This window comes from Cebidichthys violaceus, unplaced genomic scaffold (assembly GCF_023349555.1).
Source record: "Cebidichthys violaceus isolate CVI_PGR_0920_01 unplaced genomic scaffold, fCebVio1.0.p SCAF_1, whole genome shotgun sequence".
NCBI lineage: Eukaryota > Metazoa > Chordata > Actinopteri > Perciformes > Stichaeidae > Cebidichthys > Cebidichthys violaceus.
In genome coordinates, this window is record NW_027176262.1 from 14350188 (window position 1) to 14367204 (window position 17017).

The following is a 17017-nucleotide window of genomic DNA, read 5'->3' on the forward strand; positions in this document are numbered from 1 at the left end:
AAAACAACACAGTCCTTCCTCGACTGAATTGCTGGGGACAAGCTTATTAATTGCAATTATAGAATAGAATACCTTCTCAGAAGAAGATAATGCATGCTTGATCTTGGCTCTCTATCATAATAATACATGATTTAATTTGTACATGGTATGAAAAGTGCCACAAGATTGTCTACTCCACAAACTGTTAAACTCTGTGTCAGATGAACGCACCATTCAGTCACGATGGTAAGGGACATGTGTAACAGATTAGGTCAATAAGCATTTTATTTTCCTCTTCCCATAAAATGGGCCATTTGATTCCCTTGTTTTTATTTGTGTGTTTGGTTAATGATAAAAACAACAACAAACTAACCACCATTCCAGGAATACCAGGGTCAGTTTCTTTTTTCAATCCAATCCTTTTGACTGGTTTGAAGAATTCCAAGAGTCCCTCTGAGTCCCTGAATCCACATATCTGGAGGTGAAGACTTTTCCTTTGCATGCTGCTGTTAGTGGTAAAGTAACTGTCTCAGATATGTTAGAAGGCAAGTCTGTCTCTTTCTGACTTTTACATCCAAAACCTTCAAGTCAGTTTGTATAAATAATGATGAATTCAAAGCCGGAAATCTGAAACACAAACAAGGGTAGAGGTATTCTTTTGATAAAGTGTCATAAAGCACCCAGAGTTCTTAAATTGGCAGATAAAATGTTAAAATTCTACCAACTGACTGCTCACCAGCTCAAATTCTGCATGTCTTTCAATGTGGGTGACTCACTGTGACTGTTTCCATCAACATATCTGAGTCATTCACTTGTAAATAGTATTCATGAAAAAGCTGAAGCTGTTGGTAAATCATACAACGTTTTAGCCTCCAAATACTACATTCATTCTCACAAAGCTGCTGGTTCACCACATCCTGTAACCACACCATTAAACATCAACAAACATACACACACTTTGGACACTAATGCATGCATCCACAGACACACACACACACACGCACACACACACACACACACACACACACACACACACACACACACACACACACACACACACACATACACACACACTACTGATAAAAACATGTGTTGGTAGACTAATAATTTACATAGAATGGGGTTTACAGGGATCCCTTAATCAGTTATTTAGGGTCACAAGCTTGTTCACTTGAACATCTGGACAACATATCAACACATGTGGACAACAACGCCTCCTCTCTTCTCTTTGTCACTGATGCCTGAATCAGATTTTTGCCTTGACGTGTCATGTTTTTCACCCAGAAACCAAGAAGTACAATTGGTTAGCTCTAGCTGTTGTTACTCTTAGTGAAGAGTACTGCAACAGTCACAGGGGGTAAGACATTCTCGTAAACGTATTACTCTTGATTTATCAACAGTAATTTACCAACTATTAATCCTATGTTGACAGAGACTTTTTGACAGCCACACACAATTCCGTTACCAACTTTCATAAACGTTGGTGCTAGGGATTTTCAATTCTCCTCGCCAAGATAATCTTAATACAAACAGGACTTAATTAAATTATGCAGGATTTCATGCTTATTTCTAAATCCCAATCAAAGTGGATTTGTTCCACTAATAGAGCAGAATTTTTCTGAGGATGGCAAATGGTAGAATTGATTATGTCTTGATCCAAGTCCTCATTAAAAGAAGAGTTAAACCTCTTCTTAGAGATGTCAAATTGACAGTGACAAGAGGCTCAGAGGGTCAAGGAGATGGTGGGACGAGCATAGCTTGCAGCACGTTTTCTGTGTGTGTTTGCCTGTGCATATGTGGCCTGTACAAAATTATTTGCTTGTTGGTGATTCTGCAGATCACAAAGTCGAATAAGGTTCGTTGTTTTTCTTGCCAAGGAAACTGTTTCCCTTTATCTTTAATTTACTCCAGATGATGGACTACTACAAGGGCAGCTGTATTATTCTTCAAGCTACAACGCTTAAAAGTTTAGGATTCCTGGTGGTTTTTAAATGTCTTTGATTCTGCAGCTTGCTGTTTGATAGTGGGAAATGATAAACTGATATTTCTCTCTTCTTCTCTACTCTCAGTGTTGTCTAAAGGGAGTGTGGAGGAACAGGTCGGCTGTTAAAAGTCACAGCTAGCTGGTAGGCTCTGAGGAATCTGTAGACACATACAGGATTGGCCTCAGCTCCTCACACTCGGTTAAGACTGGGGGCCCACCTCTGTGGGAGGCGAATGACAGGAATAGTGTGGTTTGGAAAAAATATCGCCTTACATGAGACCCTCTTTCAACATCCTTGACATGTTTTTCCTCATGTGTGGAATTCTCTCTTAATAATTCAGCACACCTCTGTTTTTTTACTTCACATGTATTAATATTTCTGATTCGACACATACGTATTTGTAATGTACAGAAACAAATTTCCCTTTATGTAAACTCATGGTTGAAGTTTAATTCAAACTACTTTTGTGGATGTAAAAAAGTAACTAAGTATCTAAGCTCATATGTTAAACATCCAATCATCAGTTTTAGGTCAGCAGCATGTTTCACAAAGTGGTAAACAAACAGAGAAAACATCTTTAACAGTTTGGATAGGGACGCAAGCATCAAAGTTACGTTGTATATACAGTACATGAGGGGAGTAAGAAGATTTGTTTTGTCAGCCCACATTTGGGTAGTTTGCGAAAGGGATTACAAAATGCAAGCCCAGCAGATATAAGCCAGTAATTTATGGACCGATAGCCAGGAGTTTTTTTTCTTTACTATGAAGGTCCTTGTACAAAAGATGCAGGAGAAAATGCCAGCAACAATTTGGTTGATTAACTGTTCAGTAAACAATTCCAGGCCTGGGCTGGAAGCTGTCCATCCACCATTTCATCCAAAGTTTGAGTTTATTTGCCTGTCTTGCATACTATGCATTACACATTAGCAAGGTAACTATTTCATTTGATTACGTAATATCTGATTTTGTCAAGTAACATGCAGAAATCCACACTAGCATAAAAAATGTGATTCTTGTTTGTGGTCGTAGCCATGTGTCAAATCAATAATATGGGTATGAAGTCCTAAACTAATGCAATGGCTCTCAATGACACTGCATTAACAAAAGAAGGACTGCATGTGTTTATGTTTGGAATATAATAAGTTATAGTATGTCTACTTGTTTTTATCAGTAGTGTGTGTGTGTGTGTGTGTGTGTGTGTGTGTGTGTGAGAGAGTTTGTGTGTTTTAGAGCGTTCTAGTTCGTGGAATTTAGTTCTGTGACTTCACTCCGGCACATACTCAGGTTTCATGAACTCTCAACAGTACAGTAAAAGAAGCTTAGTTGACACGTCTGAACAATGTGACATTAGTCAAACATGTAAACAGCTGTTTGTCGTGAGTCTGTTGTGACCTTTGGCTTTTTAAGGTCATGCCATGACTATTGTGAGATTGGTAGGCTAGAAGCTCACAATATATCCTTCCCGGTCAAAGAGATGTTGTGTACTTCTTTTTGCTTTCTTGTGCTCTATCATTTTGGTTTCCTAAAACTTGGTGCACTCACTTCAGTGGCTTGATTAACGGTACCTTAACAACAGCATTGTGTTTGTTAGTATTCTCTACTTATTACTCATTTCAAAAACATATACCCCATATTATTTCTTGAAAAACAAAATGAATCATATTACTTTTTCATTACAGATCGTAACTTTCAGCAAATTAATAAGAACTTATTTCACAACAAATGACTGATGAATGAATGATTTTATACCTACCCTTAATTTCCAATGGTTGTTACCCTCACAGATTTAAAAATAACTTAACAGAGGTTGAAACAATCCCAAACAGAGCAAGTGAACTTCTGTTTAATGAGATATGCTCCAGTTACATCTTAGTACAGATTTACAGCAAAGCAGGTTTTCAAATATTCTAGTAGAGATTCTTCTTTCACTTCTTGCTCTGGACATTTTGCAGGACTGTAGTTTGAAAACCATGTCCTAGTTGCAAAATCATGCAGAACTTATTGCATTTTCTTTACAATTTGATGCATATCAATGGTTGCATTGAAGTAATAGTATTAATATGCAGTTACAGGTATGTCTACAAATATGATTGCATTATTAACCTGAATATATTATTTTCTAATATTTGTCTGGGAGTTATTGCAATGTTCCAATTCTGTGGATTAGATTGTAATGGTAAGGGCTACAATTTTGTCCGAATCAGAGATTATAGCTTTATCAAACTGCATTAATATTGCACTTGACATTTAGCAAATCCTTGACCTAAAATGTGTTTGTGCATGAACCAGCACTGTGACACCTCCTGGAGCTTAAGAAACATGACCTCCGCTGACAGTCATAGTCTGTAACAGTTGACACATTCTTATTTTGTGCACAAGTTTGTGAATGCTTGTGCATGATCACGTGTGCCATTGTGTACATACATGTGAGGCTATGCAATCCAAATCAATGGAAGTGATGTATGCGTCCTCTTGGTGTGTTTGCATGCATGTACTGTATATTTGTGTGTGTGCGTGTGTGTCTTTGAGCCTCGGACTGCAGGCCAGAAACGTTCACGTGAAGTTTGCTTTGAAGTGTCAAACACATTCCAGCGCTTGAGGAAGGTGCTCACTCTATTAGTATTTTGGGTACGTGAGAACAAGTTAATTTCCAAAAGGACTTTCTCACAAGAATGTTACTCATTGATTAATTAAATGATCAGCCAGTATCTCCAGTCTAAATATGTATCCCCTCAATACATCACTGCAGCATTACTTTATGAGTCTCATATCTATCTTTTGTATCATGGACACACAAATCAGTCAATGGCCATGGTACTGTAGTATGTCATGCAGTGTGTATGGATACCCTTTTACAGCTTGAGTCTAACTCAGGGCTATCTGCTTAGCCATAGTTTCACATGGCTGTTTGGCATTGACCTAGTCATTGCTGATTTACAAATATATCCCTGACTGTCATCTGTGTCAGTGAGCATTTAAATCACAGTGATGGTGAAAAATAGTTTTGGCTAGACAGAGGATGCTCACGATTGTAAACAAATGCTGGAGATTCTGTGCAGGCTGCTCGATGAGTTTATGATGGATCTTTGTTTTCCAGCTCTGAGATCAGCAAGACATTCTCATTTTAAAATGACTGTAATGTCAATGGCGACTGTGTTTTTGAGGGCCAGTACATATTTTAGTCTTCAAGACTAAGACAAAACAAAAGCAGATGGTTGGATTTTGGCCTTAAGACTATACAAAATAACAGAGCTTAGCAAAGACTACAATAAGAACAACAAGTAATTTATTTCCTATATGGTCTTGGCAAAACTCAGTTTGGCTCTGGCTTCAGTTATCAGCGTCTTTAGCTTTCTGTTCTTCAGAATTAAACAGGGTTTTGCTTCTCAGTGTGGAGGTGAATTAACTTATTTGCTCCCTCAGAGCTCACTCAAGAGTGCTCTGCTGAACTGTGCTGAACTTTGTCATGTTTCTAATGTCCTTCACCCAACCCTTCCTTAATCTGGCAGTGAGTCTGCAGCGTAGACTGGCAGCAGCAATCAGTGGACTAATTACAGTTTGCACGCATGTGTGTATTTATCAGTCAGGCCAGATAATAATCCAGCATGCTGTTGTACACAACACAGAAAGTTGTAAACAATACTTTTACCCCGGTATGCGTTGCTAAACTATCATTTTGCCTTCCACTTAAAGTCTGCTTATAAACCTACAAGGTGTAAGACCTGTGTTTGTTATTCCTACTTGTAAGCCTGAGAAACATAGTCTGTGTATTATAATTTAACTGCTGTAAATGCCCAACATTGTTTGTGGGATTTAGACTATTTCCACGCTGGAGTGATAAATTGAGAAATCAAAAAAATTTGAATGGGGTTGGTCAACATTGGAGATAGCTATTAATTGTCATTACCATCAGTCTTTTCATATTTCGGCAACATTGCACAACTCTACAGAGTGCATAAATGTTGTCAACTCACTGGTAAAAACCAGAACTACCCCAAGAACAAAAGCTCTCTGAGGAGGCACTGAGTCTTACATTTTAACTGTGGCCACACGATGACAAAATATTTCATGGTTATTGAGTGCAATGAAAAATGTCTGTAACTCTGATATATTGGTTACTGGCATTGAATGCTGCACTGTGGTTTCACACAGACTGGCCTCAGCTCTGGAGCAGGTCTGATCTGTCCCAGGTTGTGTAATATAGACAATATGGTCTTTGTGTATGAAAATACAAAGAGAGTAAAGGAAAACCAGACAGAGTGAGAAGAGTTTTTGCTAACCCAAATATTTCAGGCATGTTAAATGCATTATTAAATGGCAGATTGTACATTCAAATTCGTCTTCTTCTGCCAATGCCAAGAAGGTGTTAGATCTGTCACACATTATCAGTGAGGTTGTGAGACATTTGCTAAATGTGTTTTGTGTAATGTGATAATGAGAAACAAGAAATAATCTGTGTTGTGTGTGGTGTACTGTATGTGCACAAATGGCCTGTAATTCCTAACAAAGATAGGGGGAGGTTATAACTTCTGCGCACAATATGGTTAAACATATGAAGTCAGTTAAGCCCTCAGCTGCAATGCACCCACTGCTTTGTATGTATTTTCGGTGCATGCATGCTGATCTGTGTACATCTTCTTTAGATCTAGCTCGTAAATAATGCACCGGCTTAACATGCTCAACCTACTCTCTTTACGGTCCACATTCAACAAAACACGGCAGGACACATTGACGGAGTGCAAGGCTCAAACTCTCCCACGTAGTAACCATTTGTTCTTTCCCTCCTCTTTTTCCACCCTGTCTTTTTTCATGCATCCCTTCTTTACTGCCGCCTGGAACTTGTGAGTCAGTTTCTGATCAACTGCAAGTTATTTTTACTGCAGGGAGAAGAAAACAGAGCAGCAACTCTTTCATTTTTTCCATTCACCTGCTTTGCTTTATCTTTGATTCTAACCATTGTTTTTACCCGTGTCTGTCACACCTTTATTCATTTTGATGTTGTTGTTTGTGACTTGTGGAAGAGGATATATATATTTGTATGGGCATATATCTATGCCCATTGGTTGAGGTGCAGTTGTATGCACAAGCGTGTTAGTGCATGTGAATCTGACCTCGCTCTTGGTATGTACAAACATGCCAGGAAAACACAGTGTCATTCTAGAGAGTTGTAAACTCATTTGTTTACTGTTTTGTTTATCCCTCTGATTGCAGGGATCGGGTTAACACGGTAACATTATTCAACAGTGCCAAAATTCAGCCAAGACAACCAAATCCCACACTCTGAAAAGACATGCAGTGTTACAAGTTTCAAATCTATTGATACGAATATCACTGAAATGTCAAATTTGGCTGCAAATTGACATTCTCAGAGCAAGTGAGCCATTCTGTTTATAAACATCGTTTAGTAGTACAATTTAGCAACATCTTGAAGCAAGACCGGATGAACAATAAATTGCACTAACATCAATAAAAAATTATTTAAAACGATAATTTGAATACACAGTACTAATTTCAATCACTTGTTTGGATGAAGATATTTCACAGTGCAATTACTCTGCAGGCTTGTGATCTGGCTGGTGGAGCAGGACTAGGCGGTGCACATTTTCTGCCTCTTTTTGTTAGGGCTGAGTGATTCTGATGTACAGAAGCATTGAGCCCATGCTTCTGTGCTTCTGTACGTCTGAATCACTCAGCCCACCGCTGTGCTCTGAGCTTTCTGTCATGTTTAGTGATTCCAGAGGTTGCAGCCATAGTCACTGACTGAACACGAAGAAAACATGACAACATATGTTTCTGATCTGGGTGACCCAGGACCGTGGAAATAAAAGAGTCCCCTGCTGCCTTTCTTTATACCAATTTATTTCCATGTCTAGTGGTCCTTTGGGCCCTAATGGCCCCAGTGAAAACAGTACATTCCATTAGAGCCATTAGAGGATATCAAGGTCCTGCTGGAAGTCCTGCATGTCCCGCTCTCTGTTTATCACCCTTCTCTTTCATCTGCACATACATAAAATCACCACATTGAGCACATGTGTAGTTCATTTGTTGAAGGAGAATGACATTAATGAAAAGCGGCTCTCCCTTAGATGCATGAAATAAAGAATATGATTGTGTCACAATTTCACAAACACGAATAGGAATTTAATAAACCTATAGTAGTAAAAGTAGATAATTAAACAGAAGTTGAAAACATTTTGTGGAACAAATACATTGTGATAATCATTTCACTGCTAATGGAATAACAAGAAAGATGTGGACTTCCTGATCAACATAAATTGTAGGCTTGAATGACAGAAGATATGCGACTGTTCTTTCTTGTAGGATCAAACAGTGAATGGTTTCCAGGAAATCTAATCCACCTCTGCAGTGCATATGCAGACATGATGTGTGTAAAATTATGCAGCAGGTAAAAGTAACAGGAAAATGGCATGATTGTAATATTCTTATTGATGGCCAGGCTAAATCAAATTTGATGATGATATATATCAATACAGTCAGTAAATGCACAAGAAATTGATGTTTGCATACTGTATTTTTAGAACCGCTCATACAAACAACTTCACGCTCAACACAGCACTTCCTCATAGTCAGAAACACAGGAGAAATACATTACAAACAGACATTACAATGTTTAGTTGTGAATTTACTATTTTAACTAATTGTTCCCCCGAAATAACTTACAAAAGGCCCCCAAAGCCCCTGAAAATCCAATAACGACTGACCAAATATCCCATCAGCATGATTACTGAATTTAGACTGTTCACAGCTAAAACAATGAAGCTGTAATGTTAATTTAGTGCAGACTCCTTGCAAAAGTCCTTACGGACACTGCTTAAATATTTTCTGTGTATGAGGGACCTGGTAATCAGATCATCCTCACACAGTCAGTGACACTGTAATGATCTCAGTGTCGCAGATGATGCCAAAAAGCCGTCAAAATCAAACATGTGGCTAATTTATCTCATTCAGACCCAGTAGTCTTCCAGTTTCTCTCTGTCCTCAGAGCAGGCCAAGATTTATGTCACAGGAACAAATCTGAGTGCTTTACAAGTCTTTTTTTTCACCTGTCTAGAAACCTCTAAATTTAGAAGTCACAGGAGTCCAAAAGGAGGAAGAGATGAGTCAGCCTGATATTCTCTATGACCTTATTTCTTACTCTCTCTGCTCATATTGTTCAACTCAGGAAGTGATAAAAAAACAAAAACAATGAACAGCAAAAGCAAGCTTTCACGTTTCCACCTTTCACGTGAGGGAGGCAAAGACAAAATCTGCCCCTTTTTTGACATATTAGTTTCGGGTGCATTTCAGATGATGGAAACGGTAGGTAGTAGCAGAAAATAACAGAAACAAGAAAAGAAAACCAAGCAAGTCTGAGAGCAGCCAACAACCAGTAGTCTCATCTGGGCAGCCTCGGTGGTGTCTGTAAAACCTGCTTGGCTGTTGCATCATGTTTTGGCTTAAAATATTGGAGATCCTTAACCTCCTGGGTCTTAAACTGAAGTGACCAACCGCTTTGGAAATCAAAGATTACAACAATTTAAAAAAAGCTGTACATACTGTTCGTGTCTATTTATACGCTTTTTGTTGAAGTTCATAAAGTTGAGAGCTATAGCAACCCTGAACTAAACTTTCTTCATTTTGCCTGGATGGCAATTCGTTGTTGAAACCTGGTGAGTAAAGAAAAGAGATGATGAAAGGGTTGAAAACATGTTATGGGGTTGAATGTGTCCAGTTTTTCTTTCCATATACCGTGAGCAGAGGAAGGATGGTAACTTGTCTCAAGGGAGTGATTATCTAAATCACTGTGATTCAACTCCTCTGTTATGGCTTGCATGTCGACTCAAACAAGCCCAGTTGGCCGCCCTAGCGCAGTGCTATAGCACATTTTAAGTGTAATACTGGAAACCATGGACCTATCAAATTACAGTATTCGTGGATTTTCTTTTTTTTACATTAAATAGTACTCATCACTCTGCTTATACTTTCCGCTAATTTGGTAAATTCTGGGAAATGTTTTAGTGAAAAATAACATAATTATCAAGATAAAAGTGACTACGCCATCAGTAGCCACAGTTGTGTTACACATGTAGGTGTGTCTGATTCAATTCGTCTCAGCTCTCCAGTATCATGACTCTGGTTTTTCCATCTGCTCAACTCAGACAGAGAACCAGACTGCGGAAGTCTACTGAGTAGTAAGCAACGTTTAAAGTGAACATTTAAAGGTGAAAGAGAAGAGTCAAGGGGCAAATGTATGTTTCAAGTGTATGGTATAGTCATTAATGGTGACTAACCTGCGTGTCACTGCATCTATCCTGCATGCCTCCTCCATCACTCACACCATCTGTTTTTCCTTTGGTACCAATTCCTGTGCTTTTTATTTGTGTATTGTACGTATGTGTGTGATTACTCATTTAAAAATCTCTGCACAATTTCCCAACCATCTGACCACTACTGCTCATAGTACATTTGTGTGTGTGTGTGTAGATGTGTGATATGTAAGCCACAGTGTTTGGGGGTGATTTACACACCTTTCACCTCTAGGTGTCAGCAAAGCAACACACCTCACTTCTCACCAAAGCAACTTTAGGGACCTTTTTAGGTCATTGTAACAGAGGGAAGCTACAGACCAGGAAGTCTGGATGAGTTGGTGTGTGTAAAAAATACAAAACTATCCAACCCCTGCTCTATCTGTAGGTTAACTAATGTAGAAGCTCCCAACATGTATATTTTTTGAATTACATTGGCTGAGTTAGCTATTCTCTGTTTGGGTATAAATGTGTGAGTCTCATTGAACCTAACATTTGATATAGATTGTATGTTTCTGGGAATTAAATACTGGAGACATAATTGTCAGGTGTATATATAGATGTTATGATAGGACTTCTCTTTTTTCATTTTTCTAAGCTTATGATCCCCCTCCGGAGAATTTTGAAAAATGAATTATTATCTAGCTAAAGCATGGTTATTTTTATCTACCAAATTTTGAAGCTACAGGGTTTTGAACTGACAACTGCAATATGTATGTAAAGTAGATGCATTGAGCTCTTGTAGCAGTTGATTTAGGTCATAGCGCCATCTGCTGGAATGTAAAGTTCAACAGCTACACATGGACTGATTTAATTCACATGTATTTAAAGTCATGGTTTTTACTTCAACGTGACTTGTACTTTAAAGTTAGTAATGCATTACAACTGTAGGTTTTTTATTTTCCTAATAGAAAACTATTTGTAGTCTACTACTTATGTTTAGCACACCTCACTGTCCCTGTAAATTGGGACAATGTGTTGACATTCTTTACCAAAACTGTTTTAAGAGATTGAAGTTTCCTTTTCAATGTTAATTTTTGTGAAACAAAACACATACACACAAACAATATTGGGACATACAAGAGTCAGAAAATGATACACTTATTGTAGGTGATAAAGATGACATCCTGTCCAGGCATTTGAGCACTCATGATGATAGCCTGTCTCAATCAATGGACTCCTGGACTCTGGAATTGTTTGTTTTGTGCATGCAAGCAGAGGCAGACAGTTGATAGTGACAGAGGGTAGATTCATTTTTAAACATTAAAACAATGATTCTGACACAGAATAGAGTAAAAATATAACATATTCAGGTAAAATCAGTGGTGAAATGGAATTAAATACATTTACTCAAGTATTGTATTTAAGTACAGTTTTGAGGTACTTGTGCTTGAGTATTTACTTAATGCTACTTATACCTCTACTACATTTCAGAAGGAAATATTGCATTCTTTACTCCCCTACATTTATTTGACAGTTATAGTTAAGCAAATGATATGCTTATGTGATGTAATGCAGTACTACACTACTAATCTACCCAGTATAAAGTATCTAAAACTGGTTCCAGATTGATGAACTACGACATTAAAATGCTCTTACATGTATTCATTAGTGATAAAATATAATAATACAATATCATTATAATATAACACTATGGAAGGAGGAATTCTTACTTTTGATACTTTATGTGCTTTTTGCTGATAATATGTGCTTTAGTAACATTTCTACATTTCTACTGCGTACTTTTCGCCACTCCACTTCCATCCTGGGTAAAAAAAATCAAAACAGCAATGTCGCAACAATAAATTCCTTCAAGACTGAATTTCACCCTGTAGCACCATTTGTATCATATTTGCTACGTGAGTTTCAGAGACCTCTACGTAATTAACATGAGCAATACTTTCCTGAAAAATCTGTTGTATACAATCCTATACATGTCTGCTACCTTCTGGTGGAGTTTCCATGCACTGCAGGCAGTAGCATGCATTTAAATTCCATTTCCAAAATGGCAGCCGTCACAAAGTGACTTTTTCGTTTTCGGCAGGGAAATCGTTGCTAATTTTGAAACAGTTACAGTAAGAATAACATTTATAGTGTTACTAATATTTCAATATGAATATTTACTGTATTGAATCAAATTATAATTACTTCATATTTCGTTCCTTATTTTATAGTAAAATCGTGTTGAAAACATAGGTATCAAATATGATACAACAGGTTTATAAAGTAATGATTCACCTGTGAATCCTTGTATTATATTTCATTGTACAATCTGGATTATGCCATATCACAATGCCAAATACACTGTTTTGGTCATTTAATTAAACTAATTAAAGGTAGTAAGATACTGAGTAGAAATTTATGTTTTTTATATATATATAAAAAAAAATTATTGGCTATCATAATCTTTTGATATATTGCTAATTAATTAATTAATTAAAAAAAAGAAATTAAGAGTAAACAATCAGATGCAAGCACTGCACAGGCAATCACTTCTCCCATGTCTACTGTGGGAAATGTAAAGTCCATGTTTGCCTGAACAAGGACAGAAACTATGCTTTTTTTGACTAAAGGTCCAATAAACACTTCAATATCAAAAAATCTGAATTTTCTGAATATTATATGATGTGTCAGGCTTCACAGGGTTAAAAGGATATGACAAAGTAATATGATTAAGTCTCAGTCAGAACAAAAACTAAATGGAAAAACAGTTTCAGAGCTGAGGAGCTAAAACTTACTTTTTTAACCAAATCTCTGGAGTGGCCAAAAGTGGAAACATTTGTCTTGGTTGTCAGTATCTTGTTTCCTGAATTTCAATTGAAAGTTAATAAATATAGCTGAATGAAAACGCAGCATGGCATTTTAGGGAGGTGAACAACTACATGGGATAAAGGCACAATAACACATAATTATGCATAAAGCTCTCACCATTACTAAAAGACAAAATGGTGGTGACATTTTAGCCACAGTAGTAGCTTGGATGACGTTGTTGGTCGGTCCACCCCTTCCAGGCTGAACTAAGGCTACTGACTTTGGTGATCCCCTGACTTTTCCTCTAGTGCCAGCATGAGGTTGAAATATGTGGTTTTGAGTAAATGTCTCTGCAACTATTGGGTAAATCGTCATGTAATTTGGTTCAAATATCCACCGCCAACATGTTAGAATGCTGACGTCACCTTTGACCTTAAAGCACTGCTATGGTTAATTACAGCCTCACAGAGCAGCAGACTCTTGTTTGAATATGTCTAAAATTATGTCAACATCACCAAAACATTTAATGGTTCTTAAAGTTTCAGTCCATGGTCAATAATAGCGCCATGAAAAAAATATTTCACCAACACTTTTGATGTGAATGAGTTGTCTTCAAATCCAAATGGCTTCTGGCATCCTTGTGTAATAACAGAACAAATTCACGTGGAATGAGGTGAGGGGCTAACATTCCTTATGACTAAAGTATTGCATAGGCAACGACTGACAAAGAGCTTATCCACTGAGTTTTCTTACATCCAGTCCCATGATCATGACGCACAGTGTGGAAATAATAAACCTAAACATCTTTACTGCTGCTTTGGTTACTAGTCACGAGAAGATCTGGTGAAGAAACGTGATGAAAACTAAAGTTTGCACGTGCACAGTACAGAAAGTACAAGGCTAGTCTAGGATCTTCCAGACAACATTTTTCCTGAATGGCTTCAAAGAGAGTTTCAATTCAAAGGGAGAGGGAAATGGCAAGCTGTATCTGAGCCACAAGTTTAAATGTAGTTTAATTTGGCATTGAAGCTACAACATTTGACTCTCCCTCTCTCTAATGGGAAACAGCAATAGCTTGGATCCTCGTTGCCTTTGACAAAATGTGCAGTCTATAACTCTGTCTTATTAACTTAGATCCTGCTCCTAAAAGGTTGATTGCTGATTTAATATTGTGTTTACCTTTTTTGGCTATAGATTGCCCATCTTTGACTTGTGTTCATACAGTAATGAAACTATATAACATGATGCTCCTGGGATAAACAAGTTTCTGTCATTCACACCTATACATCTCAGACTCTTTATGCCGGGGCTGACACCACATTCATACAATATAATACAATATAACATAATGCAATGTCATTGTTTGTCATGGTGGAGCTTAGTCTCCAAGAAAGAAACACTTCAGTATGGTCAGTATAGTTACTGATTGAGATGACAAGGAAAAAAACAGTTTAGTGGTAATTTCCTGAAGTATCACACTGTATGTGAGCTCCTGCAATTATAAACCGTTTCTTAACAATCATATTACCTCTAGACTTGGTACAAATTGTGATTTCCATGACTGACGATGCTAGCTGTTTCAAGCTCTAACCTTTATTTCATCGGGTTAAACATCAATTAACAATTTTCTTTACTATTTCATTCATTATTTATCTCAATATGATATATTAATATCTCAATTAGTTTAGTAGTTGATCGTTTACTCGGTGGCACAAATGAGTGGCCATACTAACGCACACAAAGTTACCATGACAAAAGAGCCAAAATATTGAAAAACAAGCACAGGCACGGGAGCGGTGAGTAAGTTGAGATGCACCATTGAATGGTATTTTGGACAAGTGACAAGAAGATGGACCAACAACACAAGGCCACCTGCCAGGCTCGTAATTACAAATGGACAGGTTGTGGCCCTGTTTCTTGCCTACAGCATGAAATGAAAGCCAGTTGGTTTTCCCAGTTCAGCCACACAGGATTAGTGTAAACAGATACATGAATAGATCAGAAAAGAAACATTTTCCATTCCATCTCCCTATTGTAGTATACTCTGGCACAAGTCACTGTAACAGATTTTGCCCAGACTTTTTTTTTTTTCTTGTTTAACACAGATAATGTTTCGGTATCATCTCTGGACCAAGGCGCAATAGTTTGATGGAATAAACATGAAAATATTTTGTCTGTGATATCAGTATTCTTTATAACGTACGGTTAGGGTTGTGTACATCTCACTCATACAGCCGCATATTTTGAACTTGTAAAATCTGTAAAGAATGACTTATCATGCATTGTTATTTTGGGGGGGTTGGTAAATGTTTCTTATTTATTTTTAACACAAAAGTCTGACATGTTTTCTTATTGCTTAGCTTTGATTTGAACAAACACAATAGACATGTAGATGTTTTTTCTCCATCCATATGGAGTGAATCCTGTAAGGTAGTTTAGGCAGACAATATGCATGTGCTGCTCCACTCACACATTATTGTCTACTTGCTGCAACACATATCCAGTGTTACTTTTTAATACGGTGGTGTATTTCAACCTTCTTTTTTTTCTGCTTCACTTTTACGCTTACTTCATCACATCAGATCTCCTTAATCTCAGCTGTTCTGGGCTCAGTGTATGCTTGTTGCTCGTTGGGGATGACAAGGTCAAAGCTGAAATGCCAAATATTGACTCTATACATACTTTTCATTCATTCCATTGGCTGTCTGGATTCTTTGTGGGATTTGCATTACTAGAAATTGTATGATTCTATGTTGAAAAATGATATAAACAATTTAGGACACTCTCAGAATCAGCAGTCACATGTGGCAAGTCGCAGATGGGATACTTTTATAAATTTAGTAATATTAAAAGAAAAAACTCACTAAAGCTGTGCACAAACGCACATGTATCCACTTGTTCAATAGCTATCCTCCCCTGTTCGCACAAGACAGGAATGAAGTCAGCCTGCATACATTTTAGTAATTTGTTTAATAAGAGTTTTGCATGCAAAGGGAGCCAGATATCTCTAATATATTTGGAAATGTCAAGCTAATGAGATTGTTTGCACAACTGCTCGAGATTGTCAAACTCAAGTTTTATATCAGTTGGTGGAAGTTAGCAAGGTACCCAAACCTGTTTCTTGATTATTGTATCAAAAAATGTTTCTTCTACTCATCTCAGCCTGGACTCAAAATCAAGTGCCTTCAAACGCCTCTTGTCAGGCAGCCAATCTACTTTGCTTAAGCCAAGTTCTATGAATTCAAAGGATTGCACTCATACGCATCACTGGCAGTGCAGGTCTGGGTTAATTATAATAATTTGTGGTGCCTCCCTAGATGTGTTAAACTCAAGAATGTTCAGGCACAAAGGGATGAAACATGGCCAAGCACTCACACTGTAACACATTCACACAGTACTCAAACTCTGTGTTTGAGTTTTCAGATATTTTTACATCTGCTTGAGCTACCCCCACACACAGCATGGTACTAGGCGGCCTCGTGGCATAGCACTGCACAGCATGGCTCTACCTAGATGAAGACAACATCTTCACCCACGCACCCTCTGACACCCGTGCTCCCCACTGAGAGGACGCAAGTAGTGAAGCGAGCTCCATGAAAGATTTACCAACCAACTTAGGTGGTCTCCCTTAGAAGCTGAGTGGAGGCCGGTGGTTGGAGGCGAAAAAAAGGAGGGATGGAATTCCAGGGAGAATCCCGGAGTGTCTGAAGTGTAATTTTGTATTCAGAGAAGAGATTTAGTATTCTACTGCTCAGCAGTGATCCGTCTCTCAGAGGCATTCACCAAGCCTCTGTCACACCCTGGATCCTGCAGATTGCATCTTAATAGAGTTTGATGGCTGATAGGAGGAGACACTTGCCTGCTCCTAAACACCAGCCAATTACAAATTCCAGCTTGACTGTGAGACAGTTGGATATGATCATAACACAGAGGTTAACACAAAGTCACGTGGAGGCATGTGGTTTAGGTTTCTGAGAAAGTTCCCTGCAGACAAAT